Genomic DNA, 26003 nt, shown 5'->3' on the forward strand with positions numbered 1-26003 from the left:
AATGGCAAGGTGACTTGCTTGGTGGCAGGAAGTGTGGTCATCCTGGGAACTACATCCTAAAGACGTGGTTTCTAGTTGACTCACCTGTTATGGTGGATGTTTTTAGAATTTAAAGGGAGAGCAGTTAGACTAAAACTGTACAATTAAAAGGATTTTGTCAGTAGTTATTGCTCATTAAATACAATCAGAGAGGTGATAGGTATCTAAACAGGGGATGAGTCCTTAGATGGGGGAAGAAAAAATAAAGTTGTATCATAGAATGCACATTTAGCAGGTGTTGGCAGGGGACATGATTTAACCTGGATATTTCCTTATCAGGATATTTCCAACCAAATCATAATAGGATTTTAATATATTTATAGGAAAAGGTTACAAATAATTAGCTAGTTTAAAAAAAGTTCTGATGTGTCACTAGAACATATAAATAACACAGGCACATATTTTAGGGCAAACAAATCAGCTTTTTCTTCTGAGTTGATAGTTCAGATCATATATAGTTGGCCTGCTCCAGTCACCTTAACTACAAAATAACAAGATTGGGCTCTGTTGCTTAATCATTGAAAGTGTCCTATTAGTACTGGCTACGTAGAAATCAATTTGTCACTTGGTTATTTTTCATTGTGACAGCTAGACCATCTCAGAAGAATCATCTTAATAGTCATTGCCTCTCTGGATAAAGATAGAGAGGGAAGCATATTGCCATGTTTTTCTTTCCCAGAATCTAAGGTAAAATAGATTAAACAAAAGCAAAAAGAAGTGTTCCTGACCCTGTCTGTGATTTGCCTCTATGGTTCTCCCAGAGAAAGCCTCAGTGGAAAACCACATGTTCTATTACTTCTCAAGTCCTGATGTCTCACGTGGAAGTGGTTTGAGCCCCCAACCCTCAGCGTTTATGATTCCAAGTTTAAAAGACTATTTCAACTTATTTTATTGTATCTTTTGGAACCGTTTCAACTTATTTTATTGTATCTTTTAATTCTTAAAAGAGAAGGGAATTGTATTCCAGCTAAGCCAGAAACCGATGCTAATGTCAAGTGATTGGGATGATCACAAGGAAGGATATTAACTGAGAATAAAGGAGAGGAGAAATTACCTCACCATAATCCCAAAATACCATTTTCATGTATAATACAATAAAATCCCTCTTATTTGACCAAAATAGAAGCTTTAGTTGATCCTTCAACTAAAAGCCAGTAGGGAATCATAAACAATAACTTACAAAAATCCTATATATTGGGGAAGTGGCTGTGGCTTAATCAGTTGGGCTCCCTTCTACCATATGGGAGGCCCATATGTTTGTGTCTTGGGGCCTCTTTGTGAAGACAAGCTCACCCGCACACCACGGAGAGCCACCCAGCATGCAAGTGCCACGGAGTGCCACCTGGCTCTCAAGCGCTGTGGAGAGCCAACTCAGCAAGGTGATGCAATGAAAAGGGAGACAAGTAAAAACACAGAAGAGCATGCAGTAAATGGACACAGAAAGCAGACAACAAGCAAGCTGCAAGGGTGGGGGGAGGAATAAATAATAAAATACAGACACACAGAAGAATGCACAGCGAATGGACACAGAGAGCAGACAGCAAGCAAGCTGCAAAGGGGGGAGGGGAATAAAAAAATCTTATACATTGTATTTAAAGTTGAAACACCTAATTAGATACTATTGACCAACCTTGTGAAGTTAGATAAAGACTGTGTTTTTCAGTGAGGATCTGCTGGTCTCTTTCTTGGCTCTTCCTTGGTGTGTGAGTGACACCCATATGACATCTTTTATAATGTTCAACTTCTGTTTTCTTAAGTGAAGGGAGAACTTATAGAAACTTATAAAGCAATCTGAAATCAGCATTCTTCTAGATTTTATGATTTCCCCCTCAGTCCTTTACAGTTGACAGCATTTTATTTTTAAAGCAACTTATCTTTATTGCTTCTTTCCAGTGCATTTGATGTGGCTTTATAGAAACAGACGACTTGCTCTTCATATTCATTTTAATTGTTTTGAGTAATTATTTAATTAAATTATATCCCAGTTACAAGTACAACTGGCATCACTGGATTTAGGAACAAGTACTCCTGCCTCTTGCTAAGCATCCACACAGGGGCTAGAGCAGCGGTGAACGGGTGCATGGCTACTAGCTGTGAGAATTCTGCATTCTGTGGGCACCAAATGGGACCTTTACTGAGGGCAATGAGAGTCCTGGTTAATATTTCCTGGTTAAGAGGAGGTTTTTGAAACATTGTCATAAAGTATGTAGGTCCTTGTAGGTCTACGAGCAACTCTTCCACATTCTTGGATTGCATCAACATATAGAAGGGTAGCCCTTAGCGAATGCCTCTTGTCTTTAAATAAATGCAATTTAGAGATCTTTAAAATCTGATCTTGCTTTAGGGAGTCAGCAAGTCTTTATTCAGGCCATAGAAATGTGTAAATCAATGAGCTATGTGTACTGAAATACTTCTGAGTGCAGAGTACTTCAAGCTATGGAGGTCGTTTGAGTTTCTTTTCTTTCTTTCTTCCTAAAAGACACAGGCATTATAAACCATGGGAAATATCTGTACTCAACAATAATAATCATAAAAAACACTTCAGTGTAATTTAATGTTGCAAATCAATACTGTGTGTCCCTGATTGAATTGAGAGGTGGAGATGAAGGCTTTTATGGCCCCAGGTGGACTGGAAAATGTTTGTGCCTGCAAGCCTGCAGTCAGTCACAGTGTAGCCAGTCACTAGGTATTTTCATTGCTCCTAATATTTCGCAGCTCTAGGCAACGGCCTGTTCTGCCTAATGATAGCACCAGCCTTGACTGGGAGCCCTCTGAGCACTTCCCCAGGGAACTCTCTGTGCTTGCTCACCCTTTGACATCAGCCTTCAGAGTATAAGAAATAGAAATCTTAATGTAAGGAGGGAGCGCTGAGATTGCACTGTGTGCCCATCTGGCTAAACTCCTAACATTTTGTGATTATATTTGATTTCTAAGTCATTCTCAACTCTCTCTGCAACTCTGTTCCCTTTTTTCTTTTCTCAGCAACACGACCTCAACTGCAAAGCTTGTTTCCATGGAAAATCTCTTAGAATTCGAAGGACTTCCTCCTGTACTTTGTGTTTATCTCTTTCTTTGGGATACCAGCTTAAAAGATGTCCTTTGAATGATAGCTTTTAGTGAAATTAAAGTGACCTTAGGACCAAAAACTTTGATAACTGAATACTGTACGTATTTTATACTATATCAGTATTCCTCTTGCAAACTGGTTGGATTTGTAGAACAACTGCATTGTTAGGGATAAGAGGACTGCGCCCTACATTCTAGATTGTCTGCAGAATTCTAAACTAGTACCGGCAAAAGGCTCATTGGAAGTGGCCCTTTTGTGAGACTTCAGAAGCAACCTGGAGCTGGTTTTATGATTCAAGAATGCTTCCAAATTGGGATGGGGAGTGTTCTTTGTTGTTGTTGATGTCAGATGCCCCAGGCTGCCTGCAAATGAGAGTGACTTCTTGTCTTTAGAGGTTTTTTTTTTAATTACTTGCATTTGGGGCACCTTTTGAAGTGGTGCTGTCTTTTGGGAGATTTCCAGGGGTTCCTGTAGGAAGAGTAGAAGACCCCCTCCTCTCCATGCTGGCCTGGCTCCAGGGATGGAACCTGCTTCCTGCATCTGTGAGCCCTCCGGAGTGGCTAGTCTGGTTCTAATGGAAGCACCTCCTCTTGGAAAGAAAAGGAATCATCAGCACAAAACTATGCACTAATGCTGTCTCACTATTCTTGACATTCTTGTGAACAAATGCCTTGCATAGATTTACATAGTAAAAGTGATCGGTGTCTACTTGATTCTTATAACAACGGTGAGATTTACTATGGACGGGGCAGGTCATATGTATGTTTTCCTTCAGTCCTCTCAATATCTTTTTTTTTTTTTTAAGATTTATTTATTTATTTAATTCTGCCCCCTCCGGGTGTCTGTTCTCTGTGTCTATTTGCTGCGTCTTGTTTCTTTGTCCGCTTTTGTTGTCTTCAGCAGCACGGGAAGTGTGGGTGGCGCCATTCCTGGGCAGTCTGCACTTTCTTTTGCGCTGGGCGGCTCTCCTTACGGGGCGCACTCCTTGGGCATGGAGCTCCCCTAAGCGGGGGACACCCCTGCGTGGCAGGGCACTCCTTGCACACATCAGCACTGCGCATGGGCCAGCTCCACACGGGTCAAGGAGGCCCGGGGTTTGAACCGCGGACCTCCCATGTGGTAGACGGACGCCCTAACCACTGGGCCAAGTCCGTTTCCCTCAATATCTTTTGTAATTTTGTTATTCTTGTTTTATGAAGGAGGAATATGAGGTTTAGAGTGATAAAGATCCCACACCTGATAAGTGGCAAAGCTAGGATTTAAATGCAGTTGCACCTGGCTCCAAACACTGTGGTTTTAACTAGGAATCATTTCTACCGTCTCTCAGAATACTACTGGGAAGATTTATTCAGTATTAGTCACTTGGTGCTTTTTTGAGTCAGAGGAACATAGGCACAACATATTCCACCCAACCTCTGAAATTACTGGAAAGGAAGGCAAAATGAAAAGATGGATACTTTTAATTTTTGTACTTTCAGCAGATCAGCTTGCATGCTGCTGAACAGCTTTGATACCTTTATCATCACAATGTATTTATTTGGCAAAAGGAAAAGGTAGAGATATTAGTAGCTATTGTTCAACATATAGGAATGACAGTGGAGAATGTTTACTAACATGAAGTATAAGTCCATCAGAAGGGGAGCCTCTTCTTGCTTGTGCAATAATTGCCAGCTCGCTGTCTCATCCCAGATGCCCGGGTGATCATGCTGAGCCATGCTTGGTGAAGCTGCCATGTTGTTGTTCTTTGGTAACTTTGGAAGAGGACTTCAGGGCTGGCAGGGGTGGCATACTTTCCGTGGCCCAGGTTCTGCAGGGGTTTGCATTTCAAAGCAGTCTTACAGCCCACATTCAGTCTAGCTATCCCAAGAAACAAGAGCAATTTTCTTTGGAGGTGTTTGCCAGGGTGTGGCCTAACATGAAGAACGATTTTTTAAAAAAATATGATTGTACCACATTGTGACAAACGTCTTTAAACAAACAAACAAAAAAATCACCCTGGAGAAAGAATCACCAAGTTCAAAAGCGACCCAGATGGATTTTCGGACCTCTTTCTGCACCAACATTTTCTTTATGCTCCTGGAAATAGCTGGGGAGATTTTTATATCCATTCACATTTCAATCCTTGGGCTCAGAAAGGTTCTATATTGTGCCTTAAAGAGCAACGTGTGCCACTATTAAACTTGAACTGCTCTGGACAGCTGAGACGATGGAAAAGAAATACCAGGCTCGGAACAAAATTTCATTGTGCTGTAGATATTCTTTACAGCACAGCTGGTCTGAATTCTCTCTAAAAAGATGTTGTGCAGCTGTTTCTCTGAGGCGGCACCTGAAGGCAAACAGCACAGCCCATCACCCTAGCAATCCTTTCTGATCCTGGCAAGCCATTTTGGCCTTAACTTTGTTGTATATAATCACAAAAGATTACTGTTTATCTGAATCTTCTTTGGTATACAACGTGGGAGCTCCTTCTCAGAAGTAGCAGGAACACAGCTTTCCATTGTAAAAGATTTGCTATGACTTTCCCCTCCCCCCACCTCATTTTCACAGTTTCCATGGCAACATTTGGCTCGGATGGCACCTTCAGGATTATTACTATCATCACAGTTCTTTCTTCGGATTACTGTTGTTGCTTATTGTCATCAACATCCTTTTGACTGTGGGTTAGTCATATCCTGATCCTAAACACCTGGCCTCTGGGTGAATGTCTTTTCAAAACAGTTTAAAAGTTGTTTTTTGTTTGTTTTTTTTCCCCCAAAGAATGTAAATCCCAAGAGATTACCTATGGTGCAATTATCCTACAGCAGGTTTTTTTTTTTCTCCCCTACTTTTTTTTCCTTCCCTAACCAAGTCATTGCAACCCGTCCAGAATATACTGGAGATATACGTGGTTGTTGCTACTGCTGTTGTTTTATTTTTAGAGCAGGAATGTGCCTGTGTGTGCATTTGTGTGGGAGGGGTGGATTATGCCTCCAAAGGTTACAAACATTACCAAAGGAAATTTTCATTTAGTTTTGGGAACTAGTTTAGAAACTGAGTTTCAATAGAACATCATCCCCTTATTTTACCATACCTGCAGCCAACCCTGTGACCCCCGCCCCAAGGCGAATGGGGTTAATAGGCTTCCTTTGGGGTGACATGTCGGTTGGTGTAAGCCAGATGCCCGCTGGGACACCTTGTACCATTGAGATCTACTTCAGCTTGGCTAGAAATCTTACCTCCGTAGGCCACGAGAGCCCAGAGCCCTCATTTCAATTTCTGCGAATTCCCACAGCTACATTTTTTGTGTCTTTTTAGCTCTGGACTCCTGTGTTGATGCTGGCGGCTCTGGTAGGTTTGCGTGAAACCCCGGATGCAGAATTCAGCCTCTTTGCCTGCTTCAAGAAGAAACTCATATTAAGTGACATTGTTCTTTCCTTCCCTCCCTCCACTTTCTCTCTCCCTCCTTTTCTCTTTTCTTCCTTCGTTTCCCCTCCTTTGCTCCCTCTTCCTTTCTTTTTTTTTTTCAAGGAGACTTGGAGGATTTGGAGGCTCCGGGGGAGTCGTATCATGGATAGGGGAACCGTCTTCCGCCTTCTACCCACCAGCTCCCCCTTCCACCCCTTGTCTTCCTCTCCTCTTGCTACCTCTCCTCCAAGCACATGCAGGACTTTCTTTCTCTTGTCTCATTTAGGGCAGCAATCCCTGAAAGGAATCCATTTTCTCCACTTGGTTTTGTTTTGTACTTAATTTGTAGCACCAGCCTATCAATTACACAAACTCTCTCCTATATAGAGGGAAAAGACAAAACCCAATATTAAGTAATTTTTTGGTGGCACCACAGCTTGCCTCAACTCACTGCCCCAAGCCCTACCTCACAGCCTTTTTCTCACCATGGGGAATACAATGTCCAATGCCTCTGGAAGCCTGCCAGGTGACATACAGGAGCCAAGGGGATCTGGTGGAAGAGACAGCCCGCTGAGAGAGAGCTTACTGTGTCTGGAGACACAGTTCATCTAAAGGTTGCTTGAGCTGCTTAGCTCTAACACACGGCCACTGGCAAGAATGGGGGGGGAGGGACACGACAGCGTTGCCTTGTCTCCCACTTTTTTTTTTTAAGATTTATTTTATTTATTTCTCTCACCTGCCCTCCCCCTCCCCCCCCATCCCCGTCTTCTCTCTGTGTCCATTCACTGTGTGTTCTTCTGTGTCGTCTCCCACTTTTTAAGGATACCTTGGAGATCTGAATTTTTAAGTAAACTTTTCTTCTAAATTAACATGTTGACAATTTTTTGTTTGTTTGTTTTTAAAATAAACTCTGTGTACGACAATGTTTCATTGGTTAAGCCAGCCACGTGGAGGGAAAGACATAGCCTGTAGGTGGCGGCTCACTGGCCGCAGCTTCTCCCCTGGGAGCTGGACAGGAAGCTTCCTGTGCCAGTTAGTTCCAGGCTTTTCCCTCCCCTCTGGGATGCCATCCCCATCATGTCCCAGCCAGCTTGGGGAGTCCTCTGATTTAGGATGAGGCTTCAAAGGATCTTGGACTTCTGGGACTAGTCAGCTCTTTGATTTTAACTCAGCATCATCAGGGTTTCAGGGTAAATCTAAACCAAGCATCACCACTCCCGCCCCTTCTAGATTTTCTGTCACACTTTCTCCCACCTCAGGGCCGGGATCCAACCTTCACCATCTTTGTCTTCCATTTGCTAGGAAAGATGGCTGCCCTCCCTCCAGGTCTTGGCCAACTGTGAGGAGAGGGACCTAAGGTGCTTGTTAAGGCTGTGTGTCTTTATTTTCTCTCTTGATGTGTGTGTGTTTAGCGTCGACTTCTGGAGGATCTGGATGGGGATCTCCTTCAGTGTAAAATTTTCACAAAGTTTTATAGTCACCACAAACACCACAACTTCTGCCTTAGGGTGGCTTCTGGTGTCTGCCCTTCACATAACAGCAGCCTGTTCATTATCAGGGATGGGGTGGGAACCCCAGGTCCCTATAATGGACCACAGGTGGGTGGAGTCTCTTAGTCTCTGACCGAGTCTGGGGTTTGACCTGTGTACCTTCTGACCAGAGGCTTACTAATGAACAGATAATTCCTTCAAACATTGGAATCTTTTCTGGATGGAGAAAGGAAGTCCACTGCTCTTGCAAAATCCAGAGTCCTGACTCCTGTGCAGTGCTCTCAGTTAGAGAGGCTCATGGGAGGAAAGCTGAGGTTGAGCTGATTCACATCGCCTGTTTCACTCTCTTTCTAGGGCATACACTCATAGTGAGGAATGCTGGGTGCAGTTATCTCTACTATTAAGTGTATCTTTCTCTCTTTTCAAAAAGTTAGTGCCAAATGCATGTAGTTATTTGTGGAAATTAAGTGAAATAATGATGTTCCTCCAATGGAGAGCTCTTTTACAAATATCTGCAGGATATTTTGGCTCTTTAGGTGCTCTCCAAGACCTCAGTTTAGAGATGACTACTATTTTAGCGCTTGATGAGTATCTTAACAGAAATACCCTTGGGTGTTGAAAGCATTATAATGTAGGGGTTAATAGCATAATCTCAGATGAAACAGACACCTGGATATGAATCCAGGTCTCCCACTTAAAGTTCTTGACATTGAGCAAGTTAACATTCCTTTCTCTCTCTTCCTCTCCCTTTCCCTCTCCCTCTCCTTCTCCCTTTCCCTCTCCCTCTCCCTTTCCCTCTTCTTTGCTTTTGCTCTCCAGCTTGCTCTGATTTTTCTCATGCTTCCTCCATCCAGAGCCTTATCCTCCTCCTCCTTCACCTAAATAACACCTAAATAACTGAACCTTCAGATCTTATTTCAAATGTCACTTCCACAGGGGAGTCTTCCCTGTTTAAGTCCCACATCCTTATAAATGATGTCATACACGCTGAGCCTTTTCTTCACAGCATTTCCCTGTGTTTGTAGTTTGTGTTTATTCATGTGACTATTTAGTTCATAAATTCCTCCAGCATTAGACAATGGACCGTAGTTTAGCACAATGTCTGTGACCTAGGAGGTCTGTGATCAACATTTTTGAAAGAGGAGATAAATACTTCCTTCATAAGACTGACTGAGGGTTATATTTTGTAATGCATCTAAGCCACTTTGCACAGTGCCTGGTATATAGTAAGCATTCAGTAAGTGCAAATTATAATACTCTTACCCCTGTGTGCCTGTTCTTCTTTACTCCTTTAGAACCCTGGGTAATTAATAATTTCTATGTCATCACCTAAATTTCAGTAATTTCATTAGCTAAGTTTTAACAGTGGAAATGCTTTCATTAAGGTCAGTATTATGCACTAGGCTTTGAGTGTTGATTTAAGGAATGGAGACCTTCTATGTCATCTGCTTGGGTCAAAATTATGAATGCTCCTTTCTAGCTATAACCATGGGCAACTTACTTATCTCTCTGTGCCTTTATTTTCTAACCTGTAAAGTAGGGATAATAATTTACCTTACAGTGCTGTTATGAGGATTAAATGCATTTTGAAATGTTAAGAGCTCAGGAGAATGCCTGGATTCAGTCTATGTTAGCTATAAATTTTGCAAGGACCTACAAGACAGATTATTCCTGGAATTTTGTACAAAAATCATTTTTGTAGAGCTCATATTTTTCCCTTTTATCTCATGGCAGAAGTAGTTTAGGCATTATATTTTCTCAGAAACTTTAGAGATAAATTCAGGGTTTAATTTCAGCTGATATCTCAACTTCGACTCTATATACAATTGCTACTCTCTATATATCCTTTTTGATGATTTATTTTTAACTATACTACGCACCTGGATATTGATATCTTTTTCTGTTTTTAAAACTGAAAGCCATCTCAAATCCTTTTGGGAAGCATGTGGAAGTACAGATGATAAATTCATCATTTCTATAAAAATAAGTTAGAGGGGAAACGGACTTTGGCCCAGTGGTTAGGGCGTCCGTCTACCATATGGGAGGTCCGCGGTTCAAACCCCGGACCTCCTTCACCCGTGTGGAGCTGGCCATGCGCAGTGCTGATGCGCGCAAGGAGTGCCGTGCCACGCAAGGGTGTCCCCCGCGTGGGGGAGCCCCACGCGCAAGGAGTGCGCCCGTGAGGAAAGCCGCCCAGCGTGAAAAGAGAGAACAGCCTGCCCAGGAATGGCGCCGCCCACACTTCCCGTGCGGCTGACGACAACAGAAGCGGACAAAGAAACAAGACGCAGCAAACAGACACCAAGAACAGACAACCAGGGGAGGGGGGGAAATTAAATAAATAAATAAATCTTAAAAAAAAAAAAAAAAAAAAAAAAGTTAGAAAGAAGACACATTTTAAGTGGCTATTTACATCAGGTAAATTTTACATGATCCAAAATCCTCTTTATAATACTATATAAACTTCTCAACTCCTTTTTTGAGTAACTAAAAGCAAATTCAATATTATCATGGGAATGACTCAGTACAGAAATTCTAATATGATATGTTCCAAATGCTTATAACTATAAATTTGCAAAATTATTGCTGGAAGTATTTGAAAGGTCCAAATTATTTTCCACTTTTCATATAATAGAATCAGAGAATTTTAGAATAGGATGTAATTTGTTTACTTTTCATGTTTCACTTGGCTTGAACACTGAAAAGAGGTCTGACCGACCTAATTTTCTGTTAATCTAGTTTCATTTATTCTTAGAGATGACACAAAACTATTGTATTTTCGTAAATTTATGGCATTGTAACATCTTCCAGTAGGCTATTTCATTTAACTCCCTATCCTTCTTTGTAGTTAAGACAACACCCGAACCACTTGAAATAGGATATTGATCATACATTAAAATCTTTTCCAGAAGTGATTTAAAAATTCTTTCTTGGTAATTTGTATCAAGACCTAGCATTACTGTTCTGTTTTACACCTGCTAATTGAAGCTTAAATCTGTACCTTTTTTATACTGGGTAAGGAGAGGAGATATAGTTGGTGACCATTTGTTGTCTAACAGCCTATTGTAGACAACCAGTAATGACCAAATCTTCATTCATCAATCAGTAAATATTTATATTCTACTGCTTATGTGCCATGCATGTGCCAAGTTCTGGGGACACTCTGATGACTGTTTACACTAAGCGAGTATTAAAAACTAGTAGGCACCCGTGCATCTGCCTGGAGATGAGTTTTGGTTGTTCGAGCCTTTAGGTGTATAAAAGCACTAAGACAGGGGTGGGGTCAAGATGGCATCAGTGTAAGGTGCTCCTGGAGACAGCTCGTGAAACAGGGCAGTTGGTGGTCACCCAGAGCTACCTAAAGCACCTTTTGGAGGACCCAGGAGACCAGAGGAGTATCTGCAACATCCTTGAGAGTGTGGAAGGAGGAGACTACCTGTTTGCACAGAGGAATGGTTGAGTAGAGCACTCCATGCCGCGGATGTCAGTGCCCGTGGTGTGCAAGCTGCCTTGGGAGCTATTCCATGATTGGAGTTGGAAATTCCATTTCCCCCAATAAAAACGGGAGGAAAACACGATGTGGCACTGACTTCAACTGCTGATTAGTGGGTTCGGCGGGCTGAAGTAGAATCCTAGGAACAGCTAAACTTTGAGCCTATCCAGGTCAGAGGGAAACTGATGGCTGCCATTTTGACTCTGCCTCGGGCATGAAGGGAAGCGGTGCTGACTGAAAATCATAGTGCTTGCAAGGACCGGCTTCTTTCCACCCAGGTTGGACTGCAGGTCTAGCCTAAACCCCAGTCCCACCTCCAGCAGGAAGGAAGCTGGGGGGATCTGTACCGCCTCTCTGGGAAGCTGCAAGCCACGCTGCAGTGGCTGGTGCCCATCCTACTCTAGGGGTGCAAGCCATATCAGGAGCTATTCTGTGGCTGGAGTTAGAAGCTCTATTTCCCATAAAAGATGGAGGAAGAGAGAGATGTCCCCTGACCTCAGCTACTGATTAGTGGACTAGGCTGGCTAAAGTATAATCTTAGAGCCAGCTAGGGTCTGAGCCTGTCCAAGTGGGAAAGAGTCCTGTAGCTGCCATCTTGACTCCATCCTAGTATGAGGGGGAACCTGGCTGACTGAAATCCAGTGAACTTAGGGACGGGCTTCTTTCCACCAAGATTGGACTGCAGCCCTAGCCTAGGCTCTAGCCCCACCTCCAGCAGAGAGGTAGCTGGTGGACCTGCACCAGGCTCTCCAGGCAACTGCAAGTGCTCTCTGTTGGCAGAGGCTGAATAGTTGGACACCTGGGGCTGCATCCCTGCAGAACAGGAGAGGAACTGGGTATCCTTGGCCTCTCTGGGCAATGGCAGGGGTTTTCAGTCCACATAGATTTGTTGAGTGCCTTTGAGCCCATCTCCACCTCTGTACCCCCACAGGATAGGAGGGGACTGGTGTTGCCTCAACCTCTCAGGGCAACAGTTTTGGGTTGCAGAAGTCTGACTGTTGGGCACCTGTGGCTCCACCTCCATCCCCAACAGGACAAGAGACGGACCATGTTTGCCCAGCCTCTTTGGGTAACTGCAGGTGTTTTTGGCCCACACAGCCTGGTCTGGTGGGTACTTATGGAAGCACCCTCACCCTCCAATAGGAAAGAAGGGGCTGGTCTTTCCACAGCCTTTCTGGGCAACAGCAGACCTTCAGCCTCCATGGACTGCACTATTGGATGCCTATGAATCCACCCCAACCCCCAATAGGATAGGTGGGGTTTGGTGTCTCCACAGCCTCTCTGGACAATGGTGGGTACTTTCAGCCAACAAAGACTGAACTGTTGGGTGTTGTGGATCCAACCCCATGCCTTAAGAGGATGGAAGAGGTCTGGTGTTTCCTCAACCTCTCCAGGCAATGGCAGGTATTCTCGGCCTAAAGGGACTGAACTGTTGAGCACCCACAGAACTACTCCTACCACCCAATAAGATAGTAGGGAGCTGGTGCTTCCTCAGCTTCTCTGGGCAATGGTGGGTACTTTCAGCCTACAGGACTGAACTGTTGAGCATTTGTGGTTCTGTTCCCACCCCCTAAAGGGCAGAAGGGACAGTACTCCCTAAGCCTCTCAGGGCAACTTCAGGCATATTTAGCCCACAGAGATTAGATTGTTGGGCACTACAGAGGGTCCATTCTCACTCCTGGTGGAGAGAGGGTCTGGTGAAACACCAGTTTACCTAAGCTACTGGACCCACACAGCATAGATTGCTGACCAAAACTATAGCTCCATCCCCACCTAAGGTAGGGGAGGAAGGGGTGTGAAGCTCCATCAGTGTCTGTGGGTGACTACAGACAGTCTTGTGTCCAACTGGGATTATTATACATGGCTACAGCTCTGTCCCTACCCCTGACAGAGGAGAAAGTTGGGAGAAAGTTCATCACTTCCTGGGGCAATGTGAGCAACTTCAGCCTCCATAGTTTAGAGCACCAACTACATCCTTGGTTCCTACTACACAACCAGCAAGGAAGAAAAGACAAGAAATCCCTAAACTAAAGGGAGAAACTGCACCCAGAATAAATACCATCTAGCAAGGCAGATGCGGAAACACCAACAAAAAATTACAATCCAAACCAAGAAACAGGAAGAGATGGCCCAATTAAAGGAACAAGATAAGCCTGCAGATGACATAAAGGAGTTGAGACAAATAATCTTAGATGTTCAAACAAATCTCATTAATAAATTCAATGAGATGGCTAAAGAGAAGGATATTAAGAAGACATTGGATGAGCACAAAGAAGAAATTGAAAGTGTACATAGAAAAATAGCAACACCAAAAATATAGAGGGGCTGACAGGCTAAAATGTAAATCATAATGTAAAATATAAGACAACTAAAAATTTAGAAAATTGTATAGTCTAAAATATAAACCACAATTTAAACACAAATGTTACCTTGTTTGAAAGCTATTGTCTCAATATCTCTAAATCAGTTTCAGTAAATATAGTATGAACATGTAAAAAGATTATTGCTGTGGAAGGGAAAAGATTTTATGTTGGATATGTGGGAGTACTGTATATTGTATATATGGATTACTGTGATCTAAAACTCTTGTGAAGATAAGCTTAATAATTAGAAAAAAGAAAAGAAGAGGATGGGGCGTAGACACTGAAGAAAGGACGGAGGTGGTTGCCTTGCCAATTTGCATACAGGACAACACTTATTGCAGTGATGGAAGGCAAAACATCAAAAACAAAGCTTTTGCATTTAAAAAATTTTTGATACCCCAATTTATTTTTACCGTAATTTTTCCAAATTAATATGTATTCTATATCTAACCTTTAAACTCATCGCTATATTCCATTTTACTATTAAGGAAACCTGGCAATATATTGGGCTTCACTTTTCTGGAAGTTTTGGATCACAGAGAGGTTCAACAATGGCAGCAGAGGAATACTGGTGTGGGATGTTATTGACAGGGGACACATGGTTGGCAGGGAGTTCTACAGGGCATATATCCAGGGTACATAAAAATGTTTGGATATTTTCATAGTGGATACAATTAAAAACAACAACTGAGGGAGTGCTGAGTTCCTAGCCAGGGGAGCTCTATCACAGTCCCTAAAGGGACAGCAACAATCCCCCAAGTGCAATGGCAAAGACCAAAAAGGAATGAAGGTCCAACAATGAGCCCTTGATACTAATGACTATGCTTGTGAGCCTGTGCACCTGAAATAAGAACAAGGCCTAGAGCTGAAGGGTGCCTAAGAGTTACCTCCTGAGAGCCTCTGTGTTGCTCAAATGTGGCCAGTCTTGAAGCCAAACTCAGCATGTAAATGTGTTGCCTTCCCCCCCAGCCTGGGGCATGACTCCTGGGGATGAGCCTCCCTGGTGCTGAGGGATTACTACCAAGTACCAGGTGATGATGTAACTAGAAAATGACCTTGAATAAAAGGGTCAACTCAGACCAGCAGAATATCTCAGTCTACATATAATACCAGGAGTTAAAAATGCTTTTTGCCCTGAATCAAGGGGGAAATGGAAAGGACAAATGAGTTTATATGGCTATGAGTCTCCAAAAAAGAGCTGGGAGGTTATCAGAGGGGTTGCCCTTATGCACACCTGAGCAGAGTCCCAGAGACAGATAAAGTAGGTACAACCCTGGGTATTGGTTCTTCTGAGGGCTACAGAGACCCACAGGTTCTATGGTCATGGCAGATGGAGTTCAGTGCCATGTCAGTTGGCTTTCTTTGGAGTTTGTGTTGGAGCTGGACTCAGATGTGATCTTTTTTCATGAACCTCTCCTGTTACTTTTACCAGAACTGTAGTTGGTCCTGGGGTTTAATATATACCCAGGGGATCTGAATCTCTGGACTGACCATATGATAGCCAGGCCCTGAGCCTCAACAGACTTCAGCTCCTCCATTCTGGTTTATTGGGCTTACCCCACTCAACTAACATGGAGTTGAAGAAGGTCAACCACCACACCATGGAGCCAAGAGTGCCTACAACTGAAAGCAGGAGGATTGCATCCAGTATCCATGTGGAATCTAAGCCCCCTCTTGATATAGATGTGGAGTGGACACAACCATTCCAAGGTCCACAGGATGGAGGAATAGAATATGGATGAGAGTGGACTTACTGATATTCTGTTCATGAACTATTGTGATTAGTAATCAAAGAAAATGTGGCATTGGTGTGGAGAAAGTGGCCATGGTGGCTGCTGGGTGTGGGGAATGGGAGGAAGAGATGAGATGTGGAAGCATTTTCGTGACTTGGAGTTGTCCTGGGTGGTGCTGCAGGGACAGTTACCGGACATTGTATGTCCTCCCATGGCCCACTGGATGGAACGTGGAAGAGTGTGGGCTATGATGTGGTCCATTGACCATGAGGTGCAGTGGTGCTCAGAGATGTATTCACCAAATGCAATGAATGTCTCATGATGATGGAGGAGATTTTTGCTATGGGGGGAGTAGAGTGAGGGGATGGGGGGTATATGGAGACCTCATATTTTTTGAATATAATATTTAAAAAAAAGACAAAAAGAAAAGAAAAATAGCAGACCTTATGAGAATGAAAGGTGCAATAAATGAAATTAAAAATACACTGGAGGCATATAACAGCAGATTTGAGGAAGCAGGAGAAGGGATTGGTAAGCCTGAAGACATGGCCTCTGAAAGCAAACAAACAGAAGAACAGATGAAGAAAAGAATGGAAAAAATTGAACAGGGTCTCAGGGAATGAAATGACAGCAAGAGACATGGAAACATATGTGTCATGGGTGTCCTAGAAGGAGAAGAGAAGGGAAAAGGGACAGAAAGAATATCTGAAGAAATAATGGTGGAAAATTTCCCAACCCCATTGAAGGACCTAGATATCCATCTCCAAGAAGCACAACATACTCCCATCTGAATAAATCAAAACAGACCAACTCTGAGACACATAGTAATCAGAATGTCAAGACACATACTAATCAGAATGCCAGAGACAAAGAGAGAATTCTGAGAGCAGCAAGAGAAAAGCAATGCATATATAAGGGACACCCAATAAGATTAAGTACTGATTTCTCATCAGAAATCATGGAGGCAAGAAGGCAATGGTATGATATATTTAAGGTGCTGCAGGAGAAAAATTGCCAGCCAAGGATTTTATAACCAGCAAGATTATCTTTTAAAAATGAGGATGAGATTAGAATATTTACAGATAAACAGAAACTGAGAGAGTTTATAACAAAAAGACCAGCTTTGCAAGAAATAATAAAGGGAGTGTTACAGCCTGAAAAGAAAAGACAGGAGAGAGAGGCCTGGAAGAGAGTCTAGAAATAACAATTGTATCAGTAACAGTAACTAAACGTGTTGAATATAAAATGACAGACAAAATGCAAATATCAAAATAGACGACATAAGAACTATCTTTACAGTAATAACATTGAATGTTAATGGATTAAACTCCCCAATCAACAGACTGGCAGAATGGATAAGAAAATATAAGCCATCTGTATGTTGTGTGCAAGAGACTCACCTTAGACCCAAGGATACCAATAAACTGAAAGTGAAAGGTTGGAAAAATATTCCACCACACATACAGTAACCAAAAAAAAAAAAAAAAAAAAAAAAGCTGGGGTAACTATACTTATATCAGATGATACAGACTTTAAAAGCAAAACTGTTATTAGAGACAAGGAAGGATATTGCATATTAATAAATGGGATGATTCACCAGGAAGAAATAACTATCATAAATATATATGTACCTAACCAGGATGCCTCAAGATACATGAGGCAAACACTGGCAAAACTGAAGGGAGAAATAGACAACTCTACAATAATAGTTGGAGATTTCAATACACCACTCTCAGCATTGGCTAGAACATCTGGGCAGAAGATCAATAAAGAAACAGATAATTTGAATAATATGATAAATGGACTAAACCTAATAGACATATACAGAACATTGCACCCCAAAACAGCAGGATATACATTCTTTTCAGGTCTCATGGATCTGTCTCCACAATAGACCATATGCTGGGACACAAAGCACATCTCAATAAATTCAACAAAGTTGAAATTATGCAAAGCACTTTCTCTGATCATAATGGAGTCAAGCTGGAAATCAACAAGTGGCAAATAAAGGGAAAATTCACATATATATGGAGATTAAAGAACACACTATTAAATAATCAGTGTGTTAAAGAAGAAATTTCAAGAGAAATCAATAAATATGTCAAGATGAATGACAATGAGAATACAACATATCAGAACCTATGGGATGCTGTGAAGGCAGTGTTGAGAGGAAAATATATAGCCCTCAATGCTTACATTAAAGAAGAAAAAAAGAGCTAAAATCAATGACCTAACTACACAGCTGGAGGACCTAGAAAAAGAACAGCAAGCTAATCCTAAAGTAAGTAGAAGGAACAAAACAACAAAGATCAGAACAGAAATAAATGAAATTGAGAACAAAAACGCAATAGAGGAAATTAACAAAACCAAAAGTTGGTTCTTCAAAATTAACAAAATTGACAAACCCTTAACTAGACTGACTAAGAAAAAAAGAGAGAAGATGCAAATAAATGAAATAAAAAATGAAAAGGGAAACTTTACTCCTGACCCCACAGAAATAAGGGAGATCATAAAAGGATACTATGAACAGCTTTATGCTAAAAAACTAGACAATGTAGATAAAATGGAAAAATTCCTAAGAGTGTACAAACAGCCTATACTGACACTAGAAGAAATAGAAGATCTCAACAAGCCAATCACAAGTAAAGAGATTGAAACAGTCATCAAACAGCTCCCCAAAATGAAAAACCCAGGACCAGATGGTTTCACAGGTAAGTTCTACCAAGCATTTAAAGAAGATTTAACACCGATCTTACTCAAGCTCTTCCAAAATATTCAGCAAGAAAGAACACTACCAAACACATTCTGTGAAGCCAATATCACCCTAATACCAAAGCCAGATAAAGATATTAGAAAAAAAGAAAATTACAGACCCATTTCTCTAATGAATACATAAGCAAAAATCCTCAATAAAGTACTTGCTAGTTGAATACAACAATACATTAAAAGAATTGTCCATCATGATCAAATGGGTTTTATACCAGGCATGCAAGGCTGGTTCAACACAAGAAAATCAATCAACATAATACACTGCATTATTAAATCAAAGAAGAAAAATCACATGATCTTATCAATTGACGCAGAAAAGGCATTTGACAAAATACAGCATCATTTCTTGACAAAAATACTACGAAAATAGGAATTGAAGGAAATTTTCTCAAAATGATAAAGGCCACATATGAAAAACCCACAGCTAACATTGTACTCAATGATGAAAAACTAAAAGCTTTCCCATTGAGATCAGGGACAAGGCAAGGATGCCCACTGTCACCACTGTTGTTCAACATAGTGCTAGAGGTTCTACCTAGAGCAATCAGGCAAGAAAAAGAAATAAAAAGCATCCAAACTCAAAAGGAAGAATTAAAACTTTCGCTATTCACAGATGATGTGATTGTATACGTAGAAAATCCCGAAAAATCTACAACAAAGCTGCTAGAGCTAATAAATGATTTCAGTAGAGTGTCAGGATACAAGACCAATATGCAAAAATCAGTGGTGTTTCTATACATTAATAATGCACAATCTGAGGAGTAAGTCAGGAAAAAAATTCTGTTTACAACAACAAATCAAAGTATCAGATATTTAGGAATAAACTTAACCAAGGATGCAAAGCACTTTTATTTAGAAAACTATAAGGCATTATAAAAGAAATTTAAAAAGACCTAAATAATTGGAAGAATATTCCTTGCTCATGAATTGGAAGACTAAATATCATTAAGATGTCAATTCTTCCCAAATTGATATACAGATTCAGTGCAATCCCAATAAAAATTCCACCAGCATTTTTTAAGCAAATGGAAAACACAATTATCAAATTTATCTTGAAGGGGAAGAGGCCCTAAATAGCCAGAACTATCTTAAAAAGGAAAAGTGAAGTTGGAGGACTTTCACTTCCAGACTTTAAATCATATTACCTAGCTACAGTGGTAAAAACAGCATGGTACTGGCATAAAGATAGACACATAGACCAATGGAACTGAATTGATGGTTCAGAAACAGATCCTCACATCTATAGCCAAGTGATTTTTAACAAGCCTGTAAGCCCTCCCAGTTGGGGCAGAACAGTTTATTCAACAAATGATGTTGGGAGAACTGGATATCCACAGTCAAAAGAAAGAAAGAAGACCCCTACCTCACACCTTATACAAAAATTAACTCAAAATGGATTAAAGACCTAAACATAAAAGGAAGTACAATAAAGCTCCTAGAAGAAAATGTAGGAAGACATCTTTAAGACCTGGTGGTAGGTTGGTGGATTCTTAAACCTTACACCAAAAGTACAAGCAATAAAAGAAAACATAGATAAATGGGACCTCCTCAAACTTAAACATTTCTGTGATTCAAAGGACTTCCTCAAGAAGGTGAAAATGCAGCCCAGTCGATGGGAGAAAATATTTGGAAACCACTTATCTGATAAGGGTTTGATTTCCATTCTATATAAAGAGATCATACAACTCAACAATAAAAGAGCAAGCAATCCAATTTAAAAAATGGGCAAAAGATTTAAGTAGACATTTCTTCAAAGAGGAAATACAAATGGACAAAAAGCACATGAAAAATGCTCCATATCATTTGCTATTAGGGCAATGCAAATTAAAACAACAATGAAATATCATCTAACACCATGTAGAATGGCCATTATTTAAAAAAGAGACAACACTAAGTGCTGAAGAGGATGTGGAGAAATAGAAACACTCTTTCACTGTTGGTGGGAGTGTAAAATGGTGCAGCCTCTGTGGAAGACAGTTTGGTAGTTCCTCAGGAAGCTAAGTATAGAACTGCCATATGATCCAGCAATTCCTCTACTAGAAATATATCCAGAAGAACAAAAAACTATCACACGAACAGACATCAGCACACCAATATTCATAGCAGCATTGTTCACAATTGCCAAAAGATGGAAACAACCCAAGTGTCCATTCACCAATGAATGGATAAACAAAATGTGGTATATTTGCTGGAATACTATGCTACAATAAGAAGAAATGAAATTGGGACATATGTGATAACATGGATGAGTCTTGAAGACATTATACTAAGTGTGGTAAGCCAGACACAAAAGGACAAATATTGCATGGTCTCATTAATATGAACTAAACACAAATAGTAAACACATGGAATTAAAACCTAGAGTATAGGTTATAAGGAGATAAGAGAATGGTTGAGAAGAACTATGGATGCTTAATGTACATAGAAATTTCAATTAACTTGACTGTAAAATTGTGGAGATGGATAGCATTGATAGTACACATTATAGTGAGTAACAACTGGTTTATAAATGGGATTGTGACTGAAAAGGTAGTCTGGGGGAATAAATGTCAATAGAAAGAAAGCTAAAGAATAATCTAGGGACTGAATAACACAGTGAACCCAAAGGTGGTTGAGAATTGTGATTAAGGGTACAAATGCAAGAGAGTCCTTCTGTGAATTGAGCAGATGTACATCACTATTGCAGGGTGATGGAATATGGAGAAACACGGGAAAACTACAATAGGTGTGGCCTATAGACTGTGGCTAACAGTAATACTATAATATTCTTGCATCAGTGTCAAGCTGTACTGTGTAGATAATGGAGGTGTATGGAAAAAGTGTGCCAAATGTATGCTATGGACCATGATTGGTGGTAATAGTCTGATGATATTTTCTCATAATCTGTAACAAATGTTCCACCAGGGTGTGGAGCTGTGTGGGAAATCTACACATCTGCAAGGTCACAATATCTGTAACAAAAATACATTAAAAAAATAGTATGGGTTGGGGGGAAAATACATCGAGTGTAAGATAAGGAATATAGTTGGTAGTAATATTTTGATGATGCTCTTGCATAGTTGATAACAAATGTTTCACACCAATGCAAAGAGTTGGTGGAGGGGTGATGTATGAGACCCCTGTGTGATGTTATGTATGTTTATTTCATAAGTTCACAATCTTTACTATATGCTTGTTGTTTATATGTGTTCATGTATGAATGATATACTTCAGTAAAAAAAAAACTAGTAGGCAGGACTTCTGGGAAGATAGTGTCAAAGTAGGTAGGCAGGTCTTAACTCTCATGAAAACAATGGAGGAAGGGCAAAAAGCTAACCAAGGGAACTGCTTTGGGAATCTGCAGACCAGTAGAGTGCTGTACACCATCCAGGAGGGAGAGGGACAGAGAGACCAAACAAATACCTTGGGATCCTCGCCCTTGTGGCTGGGAATGGCACATATACCCCATCTCAAGGCAAATAGCCTTAGTAAAACCCCTGGCTCACTGCAGCCAACTGAGTGGAGAAAGAATGTTCTCCTTCCTGGCAGGAAGAGGGGTCTGGTGGAGAGTGAAAAGTGGCATCTCTTCAGTGAGTTTGGCCAGCTGACCCCCTTTGAATCTTAAAAAAGATCCCAGACTAAAGTGTCCCCACAGAGAGCAGGGGAGCATGTTTGTGGGGGTCAGATCAGGCAGGCTATCACACCCAGCCACCTGGGAGAGAGAGGAACTAGGTCAGTGAAGGAGTAGGAGGAGACAGAAGCCTAACAAGACTGGAGAGAAGGAAGCCAGGAGAGGTAGCTGGCAAACTGTTAGAAGCCCAATTCCCCTGTGGAAAAGAGGGTGGGGAGAGTCAGATAAGCTTTCAGACACCTACTGTAGCAGTTTGATATGGTTATGAATTCCAAAAATGGATATTAGATTGGGTTTGTAATCTGGTCTGTACCTTGGTGTGATTAAGTTATGATTAGGACTTTGATTGGGTCACATCATTAAGGCATTGAGTCCCACCCCTTGGTGGGTGGGGACTCACAGATAAAAGGCATGGCAAAGGACAGAGTTGAGGGTTCTTGCCTTTGGAGTTTTGATGTTGGAGTTTGATACTGAACTCTTAAGCTGGAGCCCCAGGAATAAGAACACAGAGGAATGAGAAGCAAGCCCCAGGAAGAAAGGAATGTTGAACCCAGAGAGAAGCAAGACCCTAGAAGGAGGAACCCAGGAAGCCTGAACCCTCACAGATATCAGCAGCCATCTTGCTCCAACACGTGAAAATAGACTTTGGTGAAGGAAGTAACTGATGCTTTATGTCCCGGTATCTGTAAGCTCCTACCCTAAATAAATACCCTTTATAAAAAACAACCAATTTCTGGTATTTTGCATCAGCACTCCTTTGACTGACTAAAACACCTACCCAGCCTATGGAGTGGGTTTTGCCCAGTGTAGAAATACCTGCCTCTCACATACCAGGTCCCTGGTTCAGTTCCCAGTACTTCCTAAGATAAGGGATCCAGAGAGTGATCTACCAGTTTGTCAGGCACCCAGCTAGTACCTTATGACAAGGAACTTAAAGGCTGAGATTTTTTTTTGTTTTAGGTTTTTAGATCTGTTACTTGGTATTTATTATTATTTAATGTTATTATTCTTTGTTTTATTTGCTATAACTGGGTACCTTACCTGTGGGGGGTAGGTAGCTGAGTGATTGATTGATGAGCAGCCAAAGCCTGAGACAGTTCCTAATGGCCTATGCCAGTTTCTGGGTTGCTTTCCTTTTTTTTTTTTCTTTGTTTCCTTTTATCTTTTCCTTTACTTTTTCTCCTTAGTTTTTTAATTTCTTTTCTTTCTTTCATTTTCCCCTCCTCCTTGCTTCTCTTTTCATTCTATCTTTTCTTGTTTGGTCTTTTTTCCTTTCCTTTTTCTTTTCTTCTTGTCTTTCTGGTCTTTTATTTTATACTATTTTTTTCTTATTTCATTTCACCTTTAAAAATTCTTATTCCTTTGTATTTTTTTAAAAGATTTATTTATTTATTTATTTCTCTCCCCTTCCCCCCCACCCCGATTGTCTGTTCTCTGTGTCTATTTGCTGCGTCTTCTTTGTCCGCAGCACAGGAATCTGTGTTTCTTTTTGTTGCATCATCTTTTTGCATCAGCTCTCCGTGTGTGCGGCACCATTCCTGGGCAGGCTGCACTTTCTTTTGCCTTGGGCGACTCTCCTTACGGGGCGCACTCCTTGTGCGTGGAGCTCCCCTACACCGGGACACCCCTGCGTGGCAGGGCACTCCTTGCGTGCATCAGCACTGTACGTGGGCCAGCTGCACACGGGTCAAGGAGGCCCGGGGTTTGAACTGCAGACCTCCCATGTGGTAGGCGGACACCCTAACCACTGGGCCAAGTCCACTTACCCCTTTGTATTTTTTATAACTTTTCATTCTTATTATTTATTTTCCTGGCTCTTTTATGGTTCCTTTTCTATCTTTTATTATTATTACTTTTATTTTTTCTCATCTTTTCTCTTTCCTTTACTATGGTCTTAATATTTTTTCAAGGGAACACACACAACTACAAGAATATAGAATAAGTGGAACCAACTGTCCAAAAGAAAACAACACACACCCACACAAACCAAAATAAAATCCTAGAGTAGAAAGCTAACCATCAGAATAAGCCCATCAAGATAAACAGATGTGTAGACACCAACAAAAAATTACAAGCTATACTAAGAAACAGAAAGACATGGCCCATTCTAATGAACAAACTAAAAAATAGAAGGAGATGCAGAACATGGAACAACAAATCAAGGATGTCCAAACAAATTTCATGGATAACTTATTGAAGTGAAGGAAGAGATAAAGAATGTTAAGAAGACACTAGGGAACATACTGAAGAAATTGTAAACATACATAAAAAGATAACAGATCTGATGATGATGACTGGCATAATTAATGCAAGAAAATATTCTAGAAGCACATAACAAACAGATTTGAACAGGCATAGGAAAGAATTAGTGATGTCAAAGGTAGTATTTCTGAAATCAGACAAATAGTAGAACAGATAGATAAAAAGATAGAAAAAATTCAGCAGGGCATCAGGGAATTGAATGACAACACAAAACATGCAACATATGCATTATATGCATCCCAAAGGAAGAAGACAAGGGAAAGGAGGCAGAAAGAGTGTTGGATGAAATAATCCCTGAAAATTTCCCAACTCTTTTGAGGGACATAGGTGTACTTGTCCAGGAAGTGCAGTATACTACAAACAGCATAAATCCTAACAGGTCTACTTTGAGATGTATACTTATCCAATTGTCAAATAGTCAAGACAAGAGAAAAGAGATCCATCCTATATAAGGGGAGCTTGATAAGATTAAGTGCTGATTTCTCATCTGAAACCATGGAGGAGAGAATGCAGTGATATGACATAGTTAAGGTGCTAAGAGCAAAAAAACTTTCAGCCAAGAATTCTGTATCCAGCAAAGCTGTCATTCAAATATGAGGAAGAGTTCAAAATATTTACAGATAGACAGAAATTGAGATTTTGTCAACAAGAGACCTGCCCTTCAAGAAATACTAAAGGAAACTCTGCAGACTGAAAAGAAAAAACAGGAGAGAGAGGATTGGAGGAGAGTGTAGAAAGAATGATTATTAGAAAAATAACTAAAAAGATAAAAAAGAGAAATAAAAACAAAATATGGCATAAATAAACCTAAAGAAAATATGGCTAAGGTAAGTACTGACTTGGAAGTAATAACATTGAATGTTAATGGATTAAACTCCCCAATCAAAAAGTACAGATTGGCAGAATGGATAAAGAAATATGACCCATCTATATGCTATCTATAAGAAACTCACCTTAAACCCCAGGGCAAAAGGAGGTAGGAAGTGAATGGTTGGAAAATGATTTTACATACAAACAATAATCCAAAAAGTATGGGAGTAGCTATACTAATATCAGACAAAATAGACTTTAAATGCAAAACTATTGTAAGAGACAAAAAGGACACTATATATTAATAAAAGGGGGTAATCTATTAAGAAGAAAGAGCAATCATAAGCATTTATGCATCTATCCGGGTGCCCCCCAAATACATGAGGCAAACATTGGAAAAACTAAGTGGAGAAATAAATGCCTCTACAATTATATTGGGGGACTTTACTATACTATTATCACCATTAGATCATCTTGACAGAGGGTCAATAAAGAAAAGAGACCTTGAATGATACATTAGAGGATCTAGACTTAATAGTCATATACACAACAATACACCAAAATACAGTGGAATATACATTCTTCATAAGAGCACATGGATCATTTTCCTGGATAGATCACATGGTATATCAGAGATCTACTCTCAACAAATTCAGTAAGATTGAAATTATACAAAGTAATTTCTCTGACTACAATGGAATGAAGCTGGAAATCAGTAACAGGCAGAGAACCAGAATAGGCAGAAAGATATGGAAGTTAAACAACACACTCTTAGACAATCAGTGGGTCAAGGAGGAAATTGCAAAAGAAATCAATAACAAATGAAAATGAGAAAACAACATATCAAAACTTATGGAATGCAACAAAAGCAGTGCTGAGAGGGAAATTTGTAGTCACAAATGCCTCTATTAAAAAGAGAAGAAAGAGCTAAAATTAAAGACCTAACTGTACACCTAGAGGAACTAGAAAAAAGAATAACAAAC

This window comes from Dasypus novemcinctus, chromosome 16 (assembly GCF_030445035.2).
Source record: "Dasypus novemcinctus isolate mDasNov1 chromosome 16, mDasNov1.1.hap2, whole genome shotgun sequence".
Lineage (NCBI taxonomy): Eukaryota > Metazoa > Chordata > Mammalia > Cingulata > Dasypodidae > Dasypus > Dasypus novemcinctus.